This window comes from Pelophylax lessonae (assembly GCF_965119305.1).
Source record: "Pelophylax lessonae genome assembly, chromosome: 3".
In the NCBI taxonomy this organism is placed as follows: domain Eukaryota; kingdom Metazoa; phylum Chordata; class Amphibia; order Anura; family Ranidae; genus Pelophylax; species Pelophylax lessonae.
In genome coordinates, this window is record NC_138770.1 from 493,583,206 (window position 1) to 493,610,647 (window position 27,442).

The following is a 27,442-nucleotide window of genomic DNA, read 5'->3' on the forward strand; positions in this document are numbered from 1 at the left end:
TTAACATTTTAGGCCAATTTGTTTTCTGCTACATATGTTTGGTAAAAAAAATCACAATAAGCGTATTTTGATTGGTTTGCGCAAAAGTTATCGCAGCTACTAACTACGGGAAAGATTTATGTCATTTTTATTGTTTTTTTTTTAACTAGTAATGGCGGCGATCTGCGATTTTTTTTTTGAGGGACTGCGACATTGCGGCGGACAGATCGGACCCTTGACTGACATTTTTGACACTTTTGGGGGGACCAGTGACATTACTACAGTAATCAGTGCTATAAATATGCACTGTTACTGTAATAATGACACTGGCAGGGAAGGGGTCAACTTTATTGGTGATCAAGGGGTTAAATGTATGACTGGTGCTTACTGACGTGTGTGGGGGGAGGGGATTGTGTGACACAGGCACAGATTGCAGGTTCAGCTATGCTGAATCCTGTAATCTGTCCCTGCCTGTCACATAGGAGATCCGCCCGCTTTGTTTACACAAGCGGGCGGATTTCCTCACTCGATCCCCGACGATCGGGAAAGAGCGGCGGTGATCCCTGCCTCTCCTCCCCTGGCCCGACTCCCGCTGTCTGAATACAGCGGGAGCGAGCCTCCGGCGGCGCGTGCACGCCGCCCAGAACGGGAGGAGTCTCTACGGGGAGTAGGTCTACGTCGCTGGACAGAATAGAGACACTTTGCCGCAGTACCCTCAATGTGAGCGGTCGGCAAGTGGGTAAAGAGAAAGTCAAGTCCTCGGTAGGAAGTCAATGCTGTGAAGGCATTCTGACGTAATGCGTATGGGGGGCGGAGCCTGCGTACCTGACACTGCATCTCTTCTGAGTCTGAAATTGTGCACCACTGAGTGCTTTGTTTGTGAGTACCGCTTTCGTTTAAATAAACTGCTATGAGCTTCTAAAACAGAGAACACTAGATCTCCTTCTTTCTCCCTTATATGCCTCATGAATTTTGGCGGTGAGAGATTGTATACAGCTTTCCTCCACGTGTCTCCTGTGCAAAGGATATCTGGCTAGTACTGACCCATGTATCCGGGTCTGTCAGTGAGGTGAGAGGCCATTTGGGAGTTGGATGCATTTTATGGACTTTTTTTGGCACTGATATTTTTGAGCATTGATTTTCACTTATGGACACTCATTGATTTTGCACATATCTATGCACTATAATCTTTTTGTATTTTTTCACCTATATCTGGCGCATCACTATATTAAGTTATATAGAGCTACAAGAAAGCTTGGGATTAGATTACGTGAGCATGTTAACAATGTAAAAAAGGGCTTCAAACATCAAAGCCTATCTAACCATTTTAGATTGGTCCACAATTGGGATCACACTTTAATGAAATTTTGTGGAATAGATAGAGCTCTACATAATTGGTGGGGACTGGGGAGGAGATATAAAAAAAGGCATATCTCAGAATGAAACCAAATGGATATATTTACTTAATATGATGAGTCCGAAGGGGCTGAACATCAAGCTGGATTTGAATTGTTTTTTGTGAAACTGGTAGGGTTTCAAAAATCCGTGCAGAGAGTTGGGTTGGTTCATCCTCTGATGATCCTCTAAGCCATTAGGCCCATAATTTTAGGTTCAAAATTAATAAAACACATCAAGGTTTACATCATCTAGTTTTCACTGTTAGGATTTAGCATGACTGAAATTTTATTGTTGACATTTTTAGAGTTTATATCAATTCTCCTCTGACCAAAAGGTCCTTGAGGGATTTGTTAATTGTTCACTTTTTTATTCATTTTTTTTTTCAATTTCCCCTTATATTTTTATTTTATTTTAATATTTCATTATTATATTGTTCTATTTATATTAGTTTCATTTTATTATTATTCATTTTAATGTTTTTATTTTTTATTTTTATGATGAATTTTTTTCTATTTCATTCTATTTTTCCATTTAATTTTCATTTTTATTTTTTATATTTTTATTTTATTTCAAGTTTTTTTGGTTAGACACTTTTTGTTTTTTTGTGTTTTTTTTGTATTAAATTTTATAAATAATTAATAGGGATTTTAAAATCAATTGTATGGTTTTAATATAAGTCCATGGAATTAAATTTGCAGATGTAAATAAGAGGGATTTAGAAGTTTTAGGTCCATGCAATAAACAATATGAATTATAAAAATCATGGACTGAGGGTATAGGGTATTCCTAGGCTAACATTTATTAGCCTAAGGTACACTGTGTGGATGTGTGAATACAGGAAGAAACCAGATTAGGTGTCTTTGAAGCCTAATACACCCAACAGGAAGTGATTATGTAGCCTAGAGAGCGTATATTCATCTGCGCATGACTATTTAGAGCCACTGAGTAGCCAAGAATCTCTGTCTTTGAGAACGCCCTGTGGGAGGGGAGAAACGCATTGACGCAGATTCCGGTTCCTCAGTGATGTCATGTCCAGGTTGGCTTTGAAACGCAGGTTGGAACGCACATGGAGTGTGGACAGCACGCCAGTCCCTGGTCTAGCTTAACAGCACACTTGCCCTCCAATACATGTCATTTTATACTGTGAATTGACCTCTTCAACACTGTAAGTGGATTTTATCAAGCACTTTTGGAAAAAAAAAAGGATCTATTACTCTATGTTGGATCCTCTCCTTTCTGTTTATGAGCCATGACCCTGTAAGGATAAGTAGGAAGTGACCCAGTCTCAACTTACCAGAACAAGCTTGATAGACCCACATGCAATATTGCTAAGGGGTCCACATCATCTAGTGCAAGCATGTTTGGGGAGTGGAGCACCAAGCACTGCATGAAAAATATAAGAATTTTTTCAACACTTTTGCACAGATGCACTTTTATATTTGAATACTGTATGGACTTTCACTGGCTACTTGCTTGTCATATAATATTGGATTACATTTTGCACATTGGAATCACGTAGTTTTTTTGCACTTTATATTGATGAATTTAATGTTATTTTTTGGATCACAAGGTTTAATAGTCATTACACTTTAGCACTTTTGGTTAATCAGCATTGGCACGTTGATTGCACAATTAATGATAATGTAGCTGCACTGCGGTTATAGGAATTGTTGATATTTTCACTGGGTGATGAACAGCGGCAGCAGAATTTATTTATTTACATATATTACCTAATGAGTTTATATACACGTAGCGCAGGTTTATTTTACAGGAATCAGTATTTATATATTACCATAATTGCTTTTACTGAATTACTATATTTTCTCTTGCATTGGTTCTATTAGTGTAACTGTTAAAAAAAAAAAAATCCGTATAATCTCTTGAGCTTCCAACTAGAATAGATAACCCAAATTTGTGCGCTTTAATACACAGCGGAAAAAATAGATAATGCAGAGATTTTATACCCAGTTTCACTGTGATCTATCACTTTGGATTGTGTGAACTATGGTCACACAATAAAATCACATACTGTGCATACCAATAAATACTTTCTCTCTGTTTTTGTAAGGACTCCTGGACATTTTGCAAATACCTGTTTTTCCTGCCAATAAAACCATTGGATAGGGCATTCTTCTGATAGGGTGCCAACTTTCTGCAGTGAAATCACTACATCATTGTCACCTTTGTTGCTGTAGTCGGAGCTTACATGTTGCCAATTTTTAAAGCCTAATCAGTGAATAGCCCTACCCACAGCAGACCACATTGCTCTATCTAAAGATGCTAAGGGAAATGCTGCACAAACTCTGCACTTCCTCCAGCACTGTTTATCAAGGTTCAGAAGAAATCCAGCTTCCAAGCTGCATTTACCATTAAAGTGGTTGTTACATATACCCAGTGAAGTGACATGCCTCATGTTATAGATGAAACAAATCCTCCTACATAAGCTTTTCCTGTCTGCGGTATTTTCTTCTCTACAGCCCTTCAAAGTCCAGAATTTAATTATAATGCTTTTCTGAGCTGCCAGAAAAAAGGGGATGGAGAGTTCAGTAAGGAGAGCTCTGAGAGCTGATCGAAGAGAAGAGAAACACCCCCTTCACACAGCACACAGGAACAGAGCCGAGGCTGTCAGTCAGCTGAAGTTCCCTCCTCCAACACCATTTTTCTCTTGGTGTCAGGAAAATTTGTCAAAAGTGACTCATGCAGATAGCAGAGGAACAAAGCAGCAGATAGAAATGACACTTGGTGATGTTAATTGAGCCAAGTACACACTATAGAAGGATATGTTTTGTTCATATTACATATCTGAAGTTTACAACCACTTTAAAAACAGATGCACATTTTGAAACATGCTAGCTTACCTTGAAAATCCCTGTATAATGAAAAAATAGAAGCATTGTAGACTTAACCGCTTCCATACAGAGCAGTTAGACACCCTTCCTGCCCAGACCAATTTTCAGCTTTCAGCACTCTCACACTTTGAATGACAATTGCTCAGTCATGCTACACTATAACCAAACAAAATTTTTATCATTTTTTCACACAAATAGAGCTTTCTTTTGGTGGTATTTGATCACAACTGGGGTTTTTTTTTTTCACGATATATGCAAAAAAAGAGCAAAAATTTTGAAAAAAAAACACTTTTTTTTAGTTTCAATTATGAAATTTTGCAAAAAATAAATTTTTCTTCATACATTTGGGCCAAAATGTATACTGCTACATATCTCTGGTAAAATTAACCCAAATTAGTGTATATTATTTAGTCTGTGTGAAAGTTATTGAGTCTAGAAGCTATGGTACCAATTACTGAAAATTGATCACACCAGATGTACTGACTGCCTATCTCCTTTCTTGAGGCCCTGAAATGTCAGGACAGTACAAATACCGCCCAAATTACCCCTTTTTGTAAAGTAGACAGTCCAAGGTATTTAGTAAGAGGCATGGTGAGTTTTTTGAAGTTGTAATTTTTTCCCACAATTCTTGGGAAAATGAAGAAAAAAAATTTTTTTTCTTTTTTTTCCCACAAAGTTGTCAATTTATAAGCTATTTCTAACACATAGCATGTACACGGCAAAAATTACACCCAAAAATACATTCTGCTACTCCTTCCGAGTATGGCGATACCACATGTGTGAGACTTTTACACAACCTGCCCACAAAAAGAGACTCCACGTCCAAGAAGCACATTCAGGTGTTCTAGGAGCATAAATACACATAAAACTTTCTTACTACCTATCACACTTTTCAAGGCCCTAGAGCACCAATACAATGGAAAAGTCCACAAAATGACCCCATTTTGGAAAGCAAACACTCCAACGTATATTCTATGAGGCATTATGGGTCGTTTGAACATATCATTTTTTTCCACAGGTTTTTGGAAAATGTGGGAAAAAAATGAAAACTTTTTTTTTTTACACAAAGTTGTCAATTTATAGGATATTCCTAACACATAGCATGTACATAGCAAAAATGACACCCCAAAATACATTCTGCCACTCCTCCTGAGTATGGCAATACCACATGTGTGAGACTTTTTCACAGCCTAGCCATATAGAGGGGCCTAACATCCAAGGAGCATCATCATGCATCCTAGCCACTTGCCTAGGCCTATTTTTGACATTTGGTGTTTACAAGCTAAAATCAGTTGTTTTGCTAGAAAACTGCTTAGAACCCCCAAACATTATATATTTTTTTTTTTTGCAGAGACCCTAGAGAATAAAATGGAGATTATTGCAATATTTTTTATCACACCGTATTTGCGTAGCGGTCTTCCAAACGCAATTTTTTTGGAAAAAATTCACTTTTTTTAATTAAAAAATAAGAAACCAGTAAAGTTAGCCCAATTTTTTTCCATAATGTGAAAGATAATGTTACGCCGAGTAAATAGATACCCAACATGTCATGTTTCAAAATTGCGCACGCTCACGGAATGGTGACAAACTTTGGTACTTAAAAATCCCCATAGGCGACAATTTAAAAATTTCTACAGGTTGCCATCTTTGAGTTACAGAGGAGGTCTAGTGCTCAAATTATTCCCCTTGCTCTAACGATCGCGGCGATACCTCACATGTGTGGTTTGAACACCGTTTACATATGTGGGTGGGGTTTCTGTATGCATTCGCTTCTGCGCGCGAGCTAACGGGGACAGGGCGCTTTAATTTTTTTTTTTTTACTATTTATTTTATTTATTATTTTTTATTTTTACACCGTTTAAAAAAAAAAAAAAAATTGATCATTTTTATTTCTATTAAAAGAAATGTAAATATTCCTCGTAATAGAAATAGGCACGACAGGACCTCTTTTTTGTGAGATCTGGGGTCAAAAAGTCCTCAGATCTCACAAGTACACTAAAAGATAGAAAAAAAAAAAAAATAATTATAGTATAAAATGAAAAAAAAAAAAAAAAAAGGACCTTTAAACCGGTTGCTAGGCAACAACATTTTCCGTAGCTCCGGTCCTCCAAGACCATAGAGTCAAGTGAGGGCAAGCTTGCCCTCACTCGACTTCCTGTCTGTGAGGATTCGGGACCGGATCGTTTTCCCCGCTGCCGGCGGGTCCGGTAAGCGGGGAAAAGGACCGGAACGCGTCGGGAGGGGGGGGGGCGCCTCTTCCGCCATCCCGGAAGGGTGATCCCACGGCGAATCCGCCGCTGGGACCACCCTTATCGGAAAGCCAACCGTCCACCGTTTAAAAAAATACCAGGGTTATGGCAGTTATCTGCTGCCATAACACCGGTATTTAGGTTTAAACGGAGGACGTATATAAACCTTTTTGGACTTGGACATGGTGGCTGTATGAAGGGTGACAGGTACTCGGGTACTTTGTTGGGCAGGTGACAGGTACTCTGGTACTGATGAGCAGGTGGCAGGTACTCGGGTACTCCGATAGGCAGGTGACAGGTACTCGGGTACTCTGATGGGCAGGTGACAGGCAGGTGATAGGTACTGATGAGTAGTACTCACTGACTGATAGGTGATACTGTACTGATGGGTACTGATGATCAGTACTGATACGTGATAGGTACTGATGAGTACTGATGAGTAGTGATCGGTACTGATGAGCAGGCGGCAAGTACTTGGGTACTTCAGGCGTCAGGTACTCTGATGAGCAGGTGGAAGGTACTCGGGTACTCTGATGGGTAGGTGACAGGTACTCAGGTACTCTGATGACGGGTACTCCGTTGACAGGTACTCAAAGTACCCGAGTACCTGTCATCAGAGTACCCGAGTACCCGTCATCAGAGTACCCGAGTACCTGTCATCAGAGTACCCGAGTACCTGTCAGAGTACCCGAGTACCCGTCATCAGAGTACCCGAGTACCCGTCATCAGAGTACTCGAGTACCTGTCATCAGAGTACCCAAGTACCTGTCATCAGAGTACCCGAGTACCCGTCATCAGAGTACCCGAGTACCTGTCATCAGAGTACCCGAGTACCCGTCATCAGAGTACCCGAGTACCCGTCATCAGAGTACCCGAGTACCTGTCATCAGAGTACCCGAGTACCTGTCATCAGAGTACCCGAGTACCTGTCATCAGAGTACCCGAGTACCCGTCATCAGAGTACCCGAGTACCTGTCATCAGAGTACCCGAGTACCTGTCATCAGAGTACCCGAGTACCCGTCAGAGTACCCGAGTACCTGTCATCAGAGTATCCGTCATCAGAGTACCTGAGTACCTGTCATCAGAGTACCCGAATACCTGCCACCAGCCCATCAGAGTACCCGAGTACCTGTCATCTGAGTACCTGATGACAGGTACTCGGGTACTTTGATGGGCTAGTGACAGGTGCTCTTTATTGGGGGGGGGCAATCAGTGTGTTTAGGGTGCACTGTAGTTGGTAACTAGCTGTTACCACAATCTCCTCCTCACACAGGATCAGTGTGTGAGGAGGAGAACACGGTGACAGCTAGTTACCGTGTTCTCTGTTGACATTTGTGACCGGCTGTGATTGGACACAGCCGGTCACGTGGTAAAGAGCCAATTTCATTGGCTCTTTACCTAGATCGGGGATCGACTCTGTCCGAGGGACGAGCCTCGTCCCCGATCGCTGCTCTGCGCGCCCCCGGGGGCGCACATTGCAGACAGAACGAGCGGCTCGTGCTGGAGCCGCTCATGTGATCGGCTGTGATTGACACAGCCGATCACGTGGTAAACAGCCAATTTCTATTGGCTGTTTACCTTGATCAGTGATGGGCTATGTCCGAGGGACGAGCCTCATCCCTGATCGCGCCGCTGCGCGCCGCCGGGGGCGCGCAGTAGCAGCTAGAACGGGCCGACGTCATATGACGGCGGCCCGGATCTAGACAACCACTTTGCCGACGTCATTTTACATGACTCAGTATGGAAGTGGTTAAAGTAAAACTAAACTCCAGTTTAAAAAAAACAACAATTCTACTCCTATTACTCTCATCCTCCTCTAAATATCGAAAATTCATTTTTTTCTGCTCCAACCTCTTGTTAGGGGGTGGCTACATTCGTTCACCATGGTCCGACTGTATGAAACTTTTTAGGTGGGCTGTAAGTAAACAGCAAATTAGAGATTTCACAATTGTCAAAATTTGATTGATATCTGCCTCTAATCTCTCCCATGAGACTTGCCTAGGCAATATTTGCTTAAACACTTCCATACAGTGCAGTTACACCCCCTTCCTGCCCAGACCAATTTTCAGCTTTCAGTGCTCTCACACGTTGAATGATAATTACTCAGTCATGCAACGCTGTACCCAATCAAATTTTTTATCATTTTTTTTCACACAAATATGGCTTTCTTTTGGTTGTATTTAATCATCACTGGGTTTTTTATTTTTTGCGATATAAGTGAAAAAATAGCGGAAATTTCGAAAAATAAATACATTTTGTTTTAGTTTCTGTTATAACATTTTGCAAATAAGTAATTTTTTTTCATAAATTTGGGCCAACATTTATACTACTACATATCTTTTGTAAAAATTACCCAAATTAGTGGTTATTATTTAGTCTGTGTGAAAGTTATAGAGTCTACAAGCTATGGTCATTGAAAATTGATCACACCTAATTACACCTGATGTACAGACGGCTCATTTTTTGAGGCCCTGAAATGTCAGGACAGTACAAATGTAAACAGTACAAATACCCCCCAAATTACCCCTTTTTGGAAAGTAGACAGCCCAGGGTATTTAGTAAGAGGCATGGTGAGTTTTTTGAAGTTGCAATTTTTTCCCACAATTCTTGGGAAAATTAAGAAAAAACTTTTATTTTTATTTTTTTACACAAAATTGTCATAAGTTATTTCTCACACACAGTATATGCACACTTGCAATTACACCCCAAAATACATTCTTGTTGGAAGAATGAGCTGAGTCAGGAATCTTTCACTAAATGTAGCCGTAGATATATATATATATATATATATATATATATATATATATATATATATATATATATATATACGTGAACCTAGTAGTTAGTAGTAGTTAGAGTGATGCTTTAGGATAACCTATTTTCTAGTGAATGTTCTCGTTAGAGGTTTCTATACCCCCCTCCCCCCCTCTCCTTAATGAAAGGGGAGTTTGTGTGTGTCTTATTCCTACAGACTTTAAAAAACCTTGAAAGATAACAAAGCAGGATGCTACATTCCAAAGACCAATTTCGAGAACCAGCTCTGACCGGAGAGATTACAGCTAAAGGATGAGGACAGTTGGTTATCCGTTGTGTTACCAGAAGAAGAAGTGGACATTGATTGGATGAAATATGCTATTACACCTTGGATCAGCCCAAAACACACCTATGCTTCATACATATTCATTACTATAAAAAGTGCATGTTCTATTGCCTTGGTAGATTTTTATGTATGAGACAGGCCGCTTTGTCTGAACTCTGTATATATCTCCATGCGCATGTGAATAAACAAATTCCTCTTGTTTTCCAAATCACCGGATCTGAGTTTTTCCTACAATTCTACTGCTACATTCTGCTACTCCTCCTGAGTATGGCAATATGGCCCAACATGCAAGGAGCACCGTCAGGTGTTCTAGGAGCATAAATTACACATATAATTTCCTAGCAACCTATCACATTTTGAAGGCCCTGGAGCACCAGGACAATGGAATTACCCACAAAATGACCACATTTTGGAAAGCAAATACCCCAACGTATATTCTATGAGGCATAATGAGTCTTTTGAACATGTCATTTTTTTCACAAGTATTTGGAATATGTGGAAAGAAAATGAAAACACATTTTTTTTTTCACAAAGTTGTCAATTTATAAGATATTTCTAACACATAGCATGTACATAGCAAAAATGACATCCCAAAATACATTATGCTACTCCTCCTGAGTAAGGCGATACCACATGTGTGAGACTTTGTCACAGCATAGCCACATACAGAGACCCAACATGCAAGGAGCACCGTCAGGTGTTCTAGGAGCATAAATTACACATATAATTTCATTACAACCAATCACACTTTTGAAGGCCCTGGAGCACCAGGACCTGGAAAGCAAAAACCTCAGCACATAATCTAAGAGGCATGGGCTGCAGATAGGTACTCAGATGAGCTGCAGTTAGGTACTCAGGTACTCTAATGGGCTGCAGACAGGTACTCAGGTACACTATAGAAATAAGTTGCGCTAAGGGTGAGACATATATATGATTATATGATATAAAAGTCTGTGATAAAGTCCATATATATACACGTCAGGTGAAGTGACTGTGCAGGTACCGCTTACCAGAGACAAATATTAAAAAGGCCAAAGTGAAGCAGATGACTCCAGAAGTCCTCAGAAAGTGGACGCCAGTGAGCCACGTGTTTCCTGGATGGGTCTCCTCAGTACAGCATTACCATGTGAAATACAAAAATACAAACGCCATAGCGTAAAACCAAAATGACAAAAGGAAGGAGAGAGAAACACCCCAAGTGATTAGGAATGCCAAAAATTCAGATATTGAAAGTAATTCTGGTGAATAGACGTGATTGCAGAAAGGCTCAAACCCCACTGGAGCTTAATAGGTACTTCTTACCAGAGTATGAAAAGGTAATCAGCAAACAGGTAAGATCAGAAAGCCTCCCCCAGTAGGACTGCAGCTTACCAAAGGAACAGATGTGATGAGCAAAAACAAAGGAGGTCCCAACCATGCAAAGCGGAGAGGGCAAGACCGTATAAAAATACCCTTACCGACTCCAGATAATATTGAGGCAGAGGGGTACTCAGAGGACCAATCCAATAGTACTTCCACTAGGGACACTGCTGGGGACTCGGGATGCAGGTGAAGGGATCGACCGTAAAATAAAAAAAGGCACATCATAGCATAAAACCCATGGATGATTTATTAAATAAAAAGGCAAACAATTACAAACATCAGATGTCTAGAGCCAAAAGGAGAGAGGTGACAATAACGTGAAGGTGACGTCAGCACGCCGTGAACTGACGCGTTTCATCAAAGATGATGTTCTCAAAGGAACTCAGGTACACTGATTGGCTTCAGAAAGGTACTCGGGTACTCTGATAGGCTTTAGAGAGGTACTCTGGTATTCTGATGGGCTAGAGACAAGTACTCGGGTAATCCGATGGGCTGGAGGCAGGTACTCGGGTACTCTGGGCTGGAGACAGGTACTTGGGTACTCTGGGCAGGAGACAGGTACTCTGGTACTCTGATGGGCTACAGAGAGGTATTTGGGTACTATGATGGGCTGCAGAGAGGTATTTCGTTACTCTGATGGGCTGGAGACAGGTACCCAGATACTTTGATGGGCTGGTGGCAGGTACTCGAGTACTCTGATGGGCTGGTGACAGGTACTCGGGTACTCTGATGGGCTGGTGACAGGTACTTGGGTACGCTGATGACATGTTCTCGTGTACTCTGATGGGGTGGAGACAGGTACTCGGGTACTCCGATGACAGGTACTCGGGTACTCTAATCACAGGTACTCAGAGTACCCGAGTACCTGTCATCAGAGTACCCGAGTACCTGTCATCGGAGTACCTGAGTACTTGTCATCAGAGTACCCGAGTACCTGTCATCAGAGTACCCGAGTACACGCCGCATCCCCGATCGCCGTGCTGTGCACCCCCGGGGGGTAGAGCAGCTGAAACGGGCGGACGTCATATGACGGCCGCCCCGGATTGAGAGAGTGTTCCTGCCGGCGTAATTTTACAATGCGCCAGTATGGAACTGGTTAAAAAAACATATCTAACTTTAAGAAAACATCCCCATGCCCTGTATAATTATACCCCCTAAAGCTGCGCGATTTGTGAAAATCATACTGAATTAAAGGATTTATTAGTGCCCCATGGCAAAATATGGTAACAACAACAGAGTGGTTTTTAGTCACAGACTTGAAGGGGATTATTCACAGTAATATGGTACTCAATACGAACAGAGCTCTATGAACACTAATCCCAATGCTGGCTGCTGCGGTGATTATCCTTCTAACAGAGGAGGTAAATGGCCCCCCATAATGACTTTCTAAATATTGATGTCAGTGAATTTCCAGGATGTGTGGGTCTAGCATAAGGCCCCTTTTACACGAACAGTTAGAATTCAGCTTTTAGCTGCGGAAAGAGGAACTTATTTACTGCAGCTAAATGCAGACAATGCATCCCTATGGCCCCATTCACACACTGGGTTTAGCAACGTTTTCATAACATACGGTTTTGTGCATTTAAGAAAAATAAAGTTGACAACGTCCAAGAGCGATGTACCACAGCTATCTGTATATAAACACAGTTAATTGCAGTACAAAGAAAAAATAAGTAAACAGTTGCTATACAAAAGGCAAGAATTTACTACCGCAGCTAAATGCAGCCAGATGTATACGCAAGTAATCGCACATAATCGCAATGTACATATATGAGTTATCTTTGTGCCAGGAGTGTTGGAATTTCAAAATACCAAAACATGCTTTTATCAGTGGCACAACAATCGCTTGTGTGAAAGGGGCCTAACACTGCCAACAGCCTATGACAAAAGACTCTTAAACTTCATAGTTTTTAACATCCTTCCCCCTCAGGATACTAAACAAACGTGTCAATATATGTAAGGATAAAGCTAATAAATGGGAGAGAGCTTTTTAATTTGCCTATTGTCCAACCTTCTAGAAGTGACAGCTGTATAATCTAGAACAGGGGTGGGGAACCTTTTTTCTGCCAAGTGCCATTTGGATATTTATAACATCATTCGGGGGCTGTACAAAATAATCAACTTAAAAATGTGCCTGTTCTATTTGGTCAAACCTTTATTTAACTCACCCCTAATGCGATGGCTGGAACTGCTTCTCTTTGGTGAGATGTGTGATGCTAGCTGGTATTGATGATGTTGCTACTCGCAACTGATTTTCCAGGTTTGCGTCAGTCAGTCTGGAGCGCAGTCGACTCTTTGCAGTGGTAAGTTTTGAAAAGAACTGCTGGTGGTTACTGCTGGCTGGTACTGATGGCTGGTACTGCTGGCTGGTACTGTGCTGTGGGTACTGCTGGCTCAGGCTGGTACTGCTGGCTGGTACTGCTGTGGGTACTGCTGGCTCAGGCTGGTACTGTGGTGTGCTGTGGGTACTGATGGCTGGTACTGCTGGAAGGTAATGCTGTGGGTACTGCTGGCTGGTTCTGCTGGCTCAGGCTGGTACTGCTGACTGGTACTGCTGTGGTTACTGCTGGCTCAGGCTGGTACTGCTGGCTGGTTCTGTGCTGTTGGTACTGCTGGCTGATACTGCTGGATGGTACTGCTGTGGGTACTTCTGGCTCAGGCTGCTACTGCTGGCTGGTACTATGCTGTAGGTACTTCTGTGGGTCCTGCTGGCTGGTACTGCTGGCTCAGGCTGGTACTGCTGGCTGGTACTGTGATGTAGGTACTGCTGGCTGGTACTGCTGGCTCAGGCTGGTATTGCTTGCTGGTATTGCTGTGGGTACTGCTGGCTCAGGCTGGTACTGCTGGTACTGTGCTGTGCTGTAGGTACTGCTGGCTGGTACTGCTGGCTGGTATTGTGCTGTGGGTACTGCTGTCTGGTACTGCTGTGGGTATTGCTGTCTCAGGCTGGTACTGCTGGCTGGTACTGTGGTGTGCTGTGGGTACTGATGACTGGTACTGCTGGCAGGTACTGCTGTGGGTACTGCTGGCTGGTTCTGCTGGCTCAGGCTGGTACTGCTGGCTGGTGCTGTGCTGTTGGTACTGCTGGCTGATACTGCTGGATGGTACTGCTGTGGGTACTTCTGGCTCAGGCTGCTACTGCTGGCTGGTACTGTGCTGTAGGTACTCCTGTGGGTCCCGCTGGCTGGTACTGCTGGGGGTACTGCTGGCTCAGGCTGGTACTGTGATGTAGGTACTGCTGGCTCAGGCTGATATTGCTTCCTGGTATTGCTGTGGGTACTGCTGGCTCGGGCTGGTACTGCTGGTACTGTGCTGTGCTGTAGGTACTGCTGGCTGGTACTGCTGGCTCAGGCTGGTACTGGTGGCTGGTATTGTGCTGTGGGTACTGCTGGCTGGTACTGCTGTGGGTATTGCTGTCTCAGGCTGGTACTGCTGGCTGGTACTGCTGTGGGTACTGCTGGCTCAGGCTGGTACTGCTGGCTGGTACTGTGGTGTGCTGTGGGTACTGATGACTGGTACTGCTGGCAGGTACTGCTGTGGGTACTGCTGGCTGGTTCTGCTGGCTCAGGCTGGTACTGCTGGCTGGTACTGCTGTGGTTACTGCTGGCTCAGGCTGGTACTGCTGGCTGGTGCTGTGCTGTTGGTACTGCTGGCTGATACTGCTGGATGGTACTGCTGTGGGTACTTCTGGCTCAGGCTGCTACTGCTGGCTGGTACTGTGCTGTAGGTACTCCTGTGGGTCCTGCTGGCTGGTACTGCTGGGGGTACTGCTGGCTCAGGCTGGTACTGCTGGCTGGTACTGTGATGTAGGTACTGCTGGCTGGTACTGCTGTGGGTACTGCTGGCTCAGGCTGGTATTGCTGGCTGGTATTGCTGTGGGTACTGCTGGCTCGGGCTGGTACTGCTGGTACTGTGCTGTGCTGTATGTACTGCTGGCTGGTACTGCTGGCTCAGGCTGGTAATGCTGGCTGGTAATGCTGTGGGTACTGCTGGCTGGTAATGTTGTGGCTACTGCTGGCTTGTACTGCTGGCTCAGGCTGGTAATGCTGGCTAGTACTGCTGGCTGCTACTGTGCTGTAGGTACTGCTGGCTGGTATAGCTGTTGGTACTACTGGCTGGTACTGCTGGCTCAGGCAGGTACTGCTGGCTGGTACTGCTGTGGGTACTGCTGGTGGCTACTGCTGGTGGTAAATGCTGGCTAGTACTGTTGTGGGTACTTCTTGCTGGTATTGCTGTGGGTACTGCTGGCTAAGGCTGGTAGTGCTGTTCTGGAGGTACTGCTGGCTGGTACTGCTGTGGGTACTGCTGGCTGGGGCTGGTACTGCTGGCTGGTACTGCTGTGGGTAATGCTGGCTGGTACTGCTGTGGGTGCTGCTGGCTCAGGCTGGTACTGTTGTTGGTACTGCTGGCTCAGGCTGGTACTGCTGGCTGGTACTGCTGGCTGGTTCTGCTGGTGGGTACAGCTGGCTGGTTCTGCTGGTGGGAAATGCTGGCTGGTACTGCTGTGGGTACTGCTGGCTGGTACTGCTGGCTCAGGTTGGTACTGCTGGCTAGTATTGCTGTGGGTACTCCTGGCTCAGGATGGTACTTCTGATCGGTACTGTGCTGTGGGTACTGTTTTGGGTACTGATGGCTTAGGCTGGTACTGCTGTGGATACTGCTGTGAGTACTACTGGCTCAGGCTGGTACTGCTGTGGATACTGCTGGTGGGAAATGCTGGCTAGAAGCGGCACTGCACTGGAGGAAGATAGAGGAGATGCTTCCTGGATTGGTCAGAGGCAGAGTGCATTTGATATCACTCCGTCTGTGACTCACTCAGACTGTGAGGACAGAGCCGGAACTATACAGGAAACATTGGCTCCATTCTGACAGCTCAGCTGAGAGACACAGACTCAGCGGCACAGGGGGCCAGACCAAATTATTCCCCAACCCTGATCTAGAAGATCAGCTGTGTCCCCCACTGAAAAACTTGCATTTTAGTAATGATTTATAATTGCTAATAGAATCATTCCTGCATTTGGGCTGGGAAAAATCCTAGACGCAAGCACAGATACATTACAAACTTTGTGTAGTGCTACCCCTGAAAGAGTTGCTGACAATTTGAAGGGTTTTTCCTGTGTAGTAGAGTAGCTGCCAGTCACACATGCAACAGTCCATTCACTCCAGCTCCATTAAACAGTCTGTCTTTTTACATTTTATTGCTGAAGAAATCTTAACAGGAGAGGGATAAGGAGGGTATGGGATACTCCCAATGCTTAAGGTCACTTATCTGAGGACAGTCTAGCTCTCACAGCTGGGAACTGTGAGGTACTACAAAATAGGTACAATCTCAAAGCTGGGGACTAAGAAGTAGCTCTAGGATAGTTAAAGTCCCCCCCCCCCCTTTCTGAGTTCTGAGTATCCTAATAGGAAGCTGCTTCCTATGGGGGCACGTGTTTCCTATGGGGGCTGGGCTCCCACTGTTCTCAGCTAAGCCTATGAGACAGAAAAGAGGGGAGGAGAACTTCTGAAGACATGCACAGAGCTGGATAGTGATCAGCTTAAGTAAGTAATTAGGGCTGCTGAGTGCTGTTAAAAGATTTTTTTTACCTTAATGCCGAGAATGCATTAAGGTAAAAAACATTTTACCTTTATAACCACTTTAAAGTCTCATAGCTTGGGGCCATGAAGAACATCTCACTGGTTACGCTATTCTAGGGAGTTAGTCAGGGTCTCTACTCACAAGTTCTAGAGCATCCATCACCTCAGACTCGATCTCTTGGCAGAGAAGTCCAGCATTCAGTCCAGAGGTGCTTCAGGGGTAGCAGCCCCCTGAAGCTCACAGATCCATCCCTGGTGGGGAATTAACAGCCTGCCCAGGGCTTCGGGCTATTTACCACCTTCCTGAATACCTTCTAGGCATACTTCCCCAGGGGTTGAACAGTCATTTGAATTTTCTGCTATAAGCTCTGGAAGCTTTTCCCAGAGGCAGGGAGAAACAACTAAACTCCTAGCCTTTGCAATCATGATCAGACCAAGATGAATGATCACTGCTCCTTTGATTACAGAGAAAGCCAAAAACTACATTTACCTAGCATCCTATACTAAGAGGTTGCTACATCCACCCCCACTCAAAAATAGGCCATATCCTCAAATATAGCTCTTGTCATCAAGAGTAGGCTATCCACAATAAATGAGAGAGGGAGAATTGGGGAGGAGAGAATAACAGTGTACAACAATTTAACAAATGTATGTGGCAATCCACATAGTAAAAGTTCTTTTGTTCAAAAATGCTAAATTTAGAGGCAAACTTTGTACAACATTTTGGGAGACCAGACAACCTATCTAGGTAGAGCCCTTCCTCTAGCTAAGCAACAGTGGTTATAATTACAACTAGTGCAACAGTTTTAGGCAGGTGTGAAAAAGTGCTGTAAATTAGGAATGCTCTCATAAATAGAAGTGTTAAAAGTTTAATTTTTATCACTTAACAAAATGAAAAGTAAATGCCTTCAGAACAGCATCAATTCTTCTGGGTAAACTTGCACAAAGTTTTTTTTTTTTTTTTGAAGGAACTCGGCAGCCGGCAGGTAGGTTGTTCCAAACATCTTGGAGAACTAATCACAGTTCTTCTGTGGATGTAGGCTGCCTTAAATCCTTCTGTCTCTTCAAGTAATCCCAGGCAGACACGATGATGTTGAGATCAGGGCTCTGTGAGGGCCAATCCCTCACTTCAAGGACTAGTTATTTTTTATACTAAAGTTAGTTCTTAAAGCGGTGTTCCACTCCCTCTCCAAAAATTAAAGGTCAGCAGCTATGCATACTATTAGGACACATACCTGTCCTGGAGTCCAGCGATGTCGGATGCTGCCACCGCTATTGCCAGTAAGGAAACCCTGCAGTGAAACCTTGCGGCTTTTCGGCTGGGTCCCTACTGTGCATGCCTGCACTCTCTTACTGGCCTAGAAGCAGAGGAAGGAGGAGGGAGGATGAGAGGGCCAAACTTCTGACATACCTTGCAGCAGCGAGGTCCGACAGAAGTGGGGACAGGTTACCTGTCAAAAACAGGTACCCACTCCCCCCAACAGGTGCCAAATGTGGCACTGGAGGGGGGGAGGAGACAAATAAGCAGAAATTCCACTTTTGAGTGGAACTCCGCTTTAATGATATTGGCTGTATGTTTGGGGTACTTGTCCTGTGGCAGAATAAATTTGGGGCCAATCACAGGCATCCCTGACGGTATGGCATGATGGATAAGTATCTGCTTGTATTTCTTAGCATTGAGGACACCATTGATCCTGACCAAATCTCCAACTCCATTTGTAGAAATGCAGACTCCAACTTGCAAGGAACCTCGACAATGCTTCACCTGCAGACACTCATTATTGTACCACTCTTCAGCCTTTTGACAAACAAACTGACTGCTGCTGCAGCCAAATATTTCAAAGTCTGACTCACTAAAGCACCTGCTGCTATTGTTCTGCACCCCATTTTCTATGTTTTTGTGCATAGTTGAGTTGCTTAGCCTTGTTTCCATGTCCTATGCATGAAAACATAGGAACTGGGGTGCAGAAAAAGGATTTGAGGCAGCCTACATCCACAGAAGATCTGTGGTTAGTTCTCCAAGATATTTGGAACAACCTGCCTGCTGAGTTCCTTCAAAAACTGTATGCAAGTGTATCTAGAAGAAAGAATGCTGTTTTGAAGACAAATGATGGTCACACCAAATATTTATTTGATTTAAATTTCTCTTCTGTTCATTGAATTTCCAGTTTTTTAAGTGATAAAAATAAAATATTAACACTTCTAATTCTGAAAGCATTCTTAATATACAGCATTTTTTACACTTGCCTAAAAATTTCCCCCCTACTATATATCTTGCAAGGTAAACAATCTGACACAATAATAATGCTGGAACACCATATCCATAGAGATGACCCTCTGCATAATTAACCACAAAGTTTAGCAGAAACAGTACTATACTCCTAAGTTAAAGTCCATGCTTTGACTGTTTCCTATAATACCACTAATGTCATACATTTAAGAGGTGGCCTGAATTAAAACAATCGAAAACATTGCACCCACATCACCTACTAGGCATAACTTCCAAGGGATTGGCCAGGGCATGGTAAATATTCAGACCAGTCACTTAAATTTCTCACCCTTAGCTCTGGAACCATTTTCCAGAGGCAGGGAGAAACAATCAAACACTTGCCTGTGAAACCATGATCAGGCCAATCATGTGACTCCTCCCTGCTCCTCTGATTAAAGAAAAAGCCAAAAGCTAAATGTACCTAGCATCTTATACTAAGAGGGTTCTATATCTACTACCTGCAAAATAAGCTGATTACAGTTGCACTAAGCAACATTTGCAAAACATATGTAGCTATTTCAGAAAAATAAACAGGAACACATTAAGTGAAATAGTTAATGAATATTTACTCGTACGTTATCTTTCCAGAATGATCCCACAGGCTTTTCTAGGAATGGATAATGAAGGTTGAGAGTTTACAGCACACAGTCAGATGCCTACTAATGATGAATCATCCATTCTAAGGACATCATGTTATCAATAAGAAAAGTGCACTTGGGCATGTATCAGTTCAAACATTTGTATCTATGCCATTTCAGGACAATTATCGGTAGGGATTTGGATTAGCCCCAACCTTGGGACCTTGAGTTCAAGGCAGATCACTAGGATCCCTAGAAATCCCAAAGCATTGGCCAATAAGTTTACAAGTTTGTAGTAGAAATTAGGAACAACTCATAACACACTGCATAGACTTTACCCCTGGTCAGCTGAGTCAAAAGAGGCAATAATATGAAGGAATGCATAACTAAGCTTCCACGTTATAAAAGGTTGGGTCCATCACAGCCATATTGTTAGTGTGTTTTTTAAAATGTTAGGGACAGTTATGCAATTGGAGGACCTTGACTATGAAGAGCGTCTACAATCGCTCGATTTATTCTCCCTGGAGAAGAGACGTCTGAGGGGGGACATGATAGCAATTTATAAATATCTTAATGGGGATCCCAGCTTAGAAAAAAAGCTGTTCATTCGAAGGGACTGCATGAGGACTCGAGGGCATACAATGCGATTAGAGGAGAAGCGTTTTAACCACAGGCAACGTGGGGGGTTCTTTACTGTTAGGGCTACAAGATTGTGGAATTCTCTACCACAAGAGGTGGTTTCTGCGGGTAGTATGGTGGCTTTCAAAAGACTCTTAGACTTACATCTCAAGGATCAGAACATTCAGGGGTATGGGAGATGAGTACAGCCACGCACACCTACACAGGTTGAACTGGATGGACTATTGTCTTTATTCAACCTCACCTACTATGTATGTAACTATGTATGCAATGTGGATTGCAGTGGTGGGCTACATATCCTTTGATACCCTGTTTTGCACAACACATACAGCTTAAAGGCACTCAGGGCACAACCCTAATGTCTTTTACTGAGTGCCCCAGGTGTCCTCTGCAATAGCTGCCATCATCCCAAACCTTCAATTTTGATTATTCATTTTTACTGCCACTAGTAACTGCATTTTCCGCTTACAGTTCTCTAGAATGACGTTGAGCAGATTATTATAGAACCTGGCAGTTTTAATAAAGTACCTTTTTGCATTTACCTATTTGTATTTCACTAAACAATATTAGTCCATTAAAAAAAACAATGACATATTTTATACGCCCATTACACTTTTAGAACATCATTTTGTTTGTGGACTTTAAAAATGAATGATTGTTTCTTTTTTTTAAGTAAGATCAACACATTTGATTTTTTTATGTTCAGATATTATCTATGGAAAACAACTTTACCCACTTTTTATTATGCTATTCTACAAAACCTTCAACATTTTAGTCTAGATGCTCAGAGGTGCACAAGTTCTTTTAGAAACCTAGAAACACCCTTGACCTAGCCTGACATTTAAAGGATTTTTGTATTTATAATTAGTGACGGACGAACATCGGCTGGGCGGTTCACGAACGCCAGCCGCAAATTTTCTCGAAAGTCAGCGAACCGCGAATTTGCGGCGGGCCCCATTAACTTTAACGTGAGGTGAACTTTAAAAACCTTTGGGTCATATTTGCAGCCACAAAAGACGTACTAGCTGTGCACAAATAGTCCCAGCACATGGACAATGTCATAACAGAAGTATTGCAATTGAAAAAGTTGCCGTAAATATATATTTTTTTATGAATCAGCCAGAACTGACAGCAGCCAGTAAATACTTTGTCTAATACATATAGGGTCCATTCACACATCTGTAAAATGGGGCTGCATCCATTCCACAATTTGGCGGAACCTTTAGAGACCCATTGTTTTTCATTTCCAGTCTGAAAAATTAGGCATTCACAGGATAAAGAAATGTGTCGGCCATTTCAGGCCCCAAAAATTAGCCCACATGAGTTTACCTGACAGCTAAGAACGTAGTATTCTGTGGCTGAAGGTACATTAGGCATTCACAGGTAACAGAAGTAAGTGTTGGCCAGTATTGTCCCCCAAAAATTAGCCCACATGGGTTTACCTGACAGCTAAGAATGTAGTATTCTGTGGCTGAAGGTACATTAGGCATTCACAGGATACAGAAGTAAGTGTTGGCCTGTATAGGCCCCAAAAATTAGCCCACATGGGTTTACCTGACAGCTAAGTACGTAGTATTCTGTGGCTGAAGGTACATTAGGCATTCACACAGTATACAGAAGTAAGTGTCGCCCTGTATAGGCTGCAAAAATTAGCTCACATGGGTTGAACTGACAGCAAAGAACGTAGTACATGATGGCTAGAGGTACAGTAGGCGTTCACACATAGAAGAGTTTTTGCTACTGATCCTGCACTCTCTGTGTTACACACTCCGGAGCCCTGCACTCTCTGTTACATATTCCTGAGCCCTGAACTCTCAATCATATGCATTCCAGACCGTGCACTCTCTATTTTATACACTCTTGAGTCCATTACTCCATGTGATATGCACTTCCTCAAAGTTTGATAAAAAAACACATAGGAGGATTTTTATGGGGGGTGCCGTGTGGTATTACGTGTGGGAAAAACTGTCCATGCTATTAGCAGATGTGCTGAAGCATGTCTCCACCCTGCAGTCTCCATATCTTGCCACAGGTCAGCATTAACATTTGATACATACTCAAGACCCCTATACTCTGTTTTCTGGGCTGCATGTTACTTTTACTGTTGACACCTACACTACACATTCCTGACTCCTAGACCCTATGGTAAACACCCTTGACTCCTGCACTCTATATATTACCTAAACCTAACTCCCGCACTCTGTGCATTACATTTTCATGACCCCCGCTTGTGGTAGGTTTCACACCTCTGACCCCTGCACTCTGTACATTATGCACTCCTGATCCCTGTAACCTGTACATTACACACTCCTTACACCTGTACTTTGTACATCACACACTCCTAACCCCTGCACTATGTACACAAAAACTTCTGGCTTCATTTTAGGAGCTGGGAATTGCTGACAAGTGTAAGAAGGGATGTGGCAGGGAAGAAAGAAAAGATGTACTTATTTTTTGGGCATATGTAGCACACCCAGTGTCTTAAACAAGTAATGTGTTAGTTAGGACCATCTAATTTTGCTAGTGCATTAAACACTACCCTTTTCACAAGACTCATTAGACTGACAAGGATGCTTTTCAAAGGGGTCTTTATTGCTCATCCATTCGAATGGAGACCCCCCTAATTGGGCCCTAGTATGTGTGAATGTGAGTTATAGATCTTAGATCGTAAGCCCCTTGAGGGTAGGGACCAATGTGAATATGCAATATATACATATGTGAAGTGCTAGGTAAATTGTTGGCACTATATAAGTACCTGTAATAAATACATAAATAAATAAAGCAGTGTGTTAGTGGCTGGATCACCACATAAAAAGAAACAGAAAAAAAAAAGAAATGAATTCAGTTACCACCTTTAAGGACTGGCAAACTGTGATAGATTATATTTTAGTTTGTGAGTTTAAATCTGCTTAACACGGGATGCTTCCACACAGCTAGGGGTGCTCTCCTATTGTATTCTCTACAATAAACCACACTAAAAGCTCAAAAGGGAAAGTAAGATGTGAACAGAGTGAAATCTGATTTTTAATTAGCTGCTGCTGACTTTTTTGAGGGCTGTTCTACACCTATGTTCTTTAGTTGTCATTTAATAAGCTCATTTTAAGAAGAGTGAGACATGGCAGTGATGAGCAATATATAGCAGTGCTAAATTACATGGCATGAAAAGGTGCTAAAGATAAATAGTGTATTGTATAATTACACAAGCATTTAATTCATGTTTCAAGGGGGTAAACCATTCCCAAAAATGCAGAACAACAATTATTAACAACACAAAGTATAGCAGCAGACCGCTATAGATACAAAAGAGCTGTTAAGATCCTCTGTAGTTTGGCATGAATGCAAAAACGAAGCCAGCTGTGCTGAGGTATTTATTCAGGGAACGCTGTGTAATAGAAGTCTTTATTTCATTAATCAAATTTGGCCTTACTGCAAAAAATCAATAAAACACAACAATTATACGTGACCACACAACTTGCACTTTAAGCAAATTATATCATTTGAAATGTGTCTGATGTGAGCACAAAAGCAACATTAATGTATGTTTAACCAATAATAGCAGAGAATGCAGTCATTCATATTGATGGCACATCTAAAATAATTTTCTGAACAGGAAAATGATATCAATAAAAACAAAAAGATTTACTTACCATAGGTCACTTCTGCATGGTTTAAGGTACGCCTGTGAGGACAGCTCTGTCTCAGCTGGAGGTGCATGTGAGGAGAGTGGAGAGTCTGCAGCCCTCCTTCAGCTCAATGCTCCTGGGCTAGAACTGTCACTTGCTACTCATTGGTTTTGGAGGCGAGAGGAGCTAATGTACTCTTCTTGTTACATAACCTTCAGACTCAGCAGTCAAATCTGTGTGCTCACTTCAAGAGGCAGCACAACATAGACATTACACAAAGCTGCCCTGTCTTCCTCCTCTCTGCCAGATAACATCCTTAGAAAGTTAATGCCAGTGCATTAACACTTTATGGCAGACAGCGCAAACCAACAAATCTGTGGTACAACATAATTGCCAGAGATATGAATACATGTGCCTAAATTATAATTTGTACAGGGTCAGTTGTTGCTACAATAATGAGATGGCTATAATTGTAGTGTTAAGCCCTGTACACACGTACCGATTGTCGGCCGTAAATATTCGGCCGACGACCGATCGGCCGATTGTAGGCTTGTTAGTATGATGCTTCCGACAGCCGACAGAGCATTTTCGGCCGAACAGAATCTGTCGTGCAAGCATTAAAATTTTTGTTGGCCAACACAAGAACGGCAGATTGTTCGCCAGTCAGTACAGAATTCGGCCAACAATCAGCAGATTTGCAAGACTGGGCATGCTCAGAAAAGAAAAAACACACGGAAAGTTAACCATCACATGACATCACTTCTGCAGTCGGCTGCTGTTGGCCGACAAAATTTGTGTGCAGTCTTTTGCAGTTTTCAACAGACACGACAGCCCTGGACAAAAGACGGCCGATCGTTCGGCCGACGATCGGTACGTGTGTACGGGGCTTAATGCTTTCCACCTTCTCCCTGTTTATTACTGCACTGCACCACACCTTTGACCTGAGCAGCCACTGCTAGAGCTCTTGAACATGTTGACCTGCACAAGAGCTGGCAGAAAAATCCATCGTAAAAAAAAAAAAAAAAAAAGAAAAAAGATTGTTTAGAGGCATATACACATACACACTGTCTATTGGCTAGAATATTCATTTGTTCCAGCCATTAGAATGAATTCATGTGCATGCGTGCACAGTTACGCAAGTTTATAAGTACATGCGTATTTGCATAAATTATGTCACTACGCTCCTTACTGAACACAGGTTTGGGGCTTTTTTTATGCCCCTAAATGCTGCTCTAACAAACAGATCAAATTGCCACAATGTGCGTGAAAAACTGGATTTTTGACTTACCGTAAAATCCTTTTCTCTTAAGCTCATTGACAGACACAGAATCCATATCTTGATATCCATAGGGTTATACTGCCCCCTACAGGAGTAGGACACTAGGCAGAAAAAAAGTTCTGGCCACACCTATGGGCAGTCCCAGGGGGTATACCCTCTCTTTCCCTGCTATAGGATGTCAGTTATGTAGCAAAGCAGTGTCAGAGACTCATACCAACCCAACTCAAAATGCGTCTGTCAATGAGCTTAAGAGAAAAGGATTTTACGGTAAGTCAAAAATCCAGTTTTCTCTGTCGCTCATTGACAGTCGCAGAATCCATATCTTGATATCCATAGGGACGTCCCAAAGCAGTGCCATAAATGAGGGGTGGGATAACAGAAAAAAAATCCAATCCAGAAGGCCAAAACAGAGCAAACCAGAAGAACCGAGGACTCATCGAAACAAGAAGATGAGATCCACCTGAAAAAAACAGAACCCCCGAGGTAGACCAAAGGTCCCCTCAAACAGCAGCCTGCAAAACCTTGCGGCCAAAAGAGGCATCCGCCGATGCCAGCACATCAACCTTATAAAATTTAGTAAAGGTATGAACCGACGACCAGGTAGCCGCCTTGCAAACCTGAAGCACCGACGCCTGATGGCGGAAGGCTCAGGAAGCACTAAGAGCCAGAGTAGAGTGCGCCTTAACAGGGAACGGAGGAACCTGACCCTTAATAGAATAAGCCTGCACCACCGTGTGTCTGATCCATCTGCAGATAGTCGCGGCAGACGCAGGCAACCCCTTTCTAGGGCCATCCGTGATCACAAAAAGTGAATCAGCCTTACGAAAAGAGTCAGTAGTAGCCAAGTACACCCTGATCGCCCGAACCACATCTAAGGAGTGTAACGCAAACTCCCGAGGATGACTGGGCTTAGGACATAGGGACGGTAACACAATATCCTCATTCAAGTGAAAGTCGGAAACCACCTTAGGAAGGAAGGATGGATTCGGACGAAGAACCACCTTATCCTTATGAACCACCAGATATGGGGAACGACAGGACAATGCAGCCAGTTCCGACACCCTGCGTGCAGAAGTGATAGCCACCAAAAAGGCCACCATCTGGGATAAGGTAAGCAAGGGAATCTCCCTAATATTTTCAAAGGGAGGTTTCTGGAGAACCGACAACACCAAATTAAGATCCCAGGGCGGCAAGGGCGCGCGCACTGGAAGAACCAGGTGCCACACCCCCTGGATGAATTTCCGCACCAAAGAATGAGTAGCCAGTGGCCTCTGGAAGAAGATCGCCAATGCTGAAACCTGACCCTTGATAGTGCTCAAGGCCAGCTTCCGTTCAACCCCCCCGTTGCAGGAAGGCCAATATCCGAGCCACCGAGTAAGAACGTGGAGGAACCCCGAGGGACTCACACCACGCGACAAAGACTTCCATGTGCGATGATAGATCTTTCTGGAAGTCACTTTCCTCGCTTTAATCAGAGTAGGAATAACTGAAGCAGACAAACCCCTGTCCTTTAGCACCTGGCTCTCAACAGCCAAGCCGTCAAAGCCAGCGATCTTAAAGCAGGATGGAAGATCGGTCCCCAAGACAGCAGATCCTCCCTAAGAGGAAGTCACCAAGGAGCGTCCGTGACCAGCCTGCCCAAGTCGGCGTACCAGGCCCGACGAGGCCAGTCCGGAGCCACAAGGATGACTGGAATTCCCTCCGCCTCTATCCTGTGAAGAAGTTTCGGCAGCAACTTGAAAGGAGGAAAGGCATACAGCAGCTGATACTGCCCCCACGGAGCAACCAGTGCGTCTGCGGCGTCCACCAGAGGATCGAGGGAGCGGGCTACAAACCTCTGCACCTTGCTGTTGAGCCGAGATGCCAACAGATCCATCCTTTGTGAAGACCAGGGGAGCAGAGGCGAGACCAAAGGGTAACGCCACAAACTGATAATGGTCCTCTCCAACAGCAAAGCGCAGAAACCGCTGGTGTCCTGCGTAAATGGGAACGTGAAGATAGGCATCCTTGATGTCTATGGATGCCAGAAAATCCCCCTGATGCAGGGAGGCCACCACTGTGCGAATGGACTCCATCTTGAATTTTTGAACCCAGACAAAACAATTGAGCGCCTTTAAGTCCAGAATTGGACGCACCTTGCCCTCTTTCCTGGGCACTGTGAACAGGTTTGAGTAGAAACCCTGAAAACGTTCCGCACAGGGAATCCGGAACCACCACTCCTTGTTGCATCAAGTCCTGCACTGCCCCCAACAGAGCCTTTAGGCGATCAGGGGACAGTCGCATATTGGAAGGGAAGAATCGCACCGGTGGAAGCAATCGCAACTCGATCTTGTATCCCGACCCTATAACCTCGTGAACCCATTTGTCTGGAATCCTGGAGAGCCACGGTTCCGGGAACCGGCGAAGACGCCCCCCCCACCCCTGATATGGGTGGGGGCGTACCTTCAGGCTGAAGTGGTCTTATCCTCAGGTCTGGTAGGACCGGATTTTTGCTTACCAGACCAGGGTCTCTTGAAACCCCCCGGGGGGGGGGGGG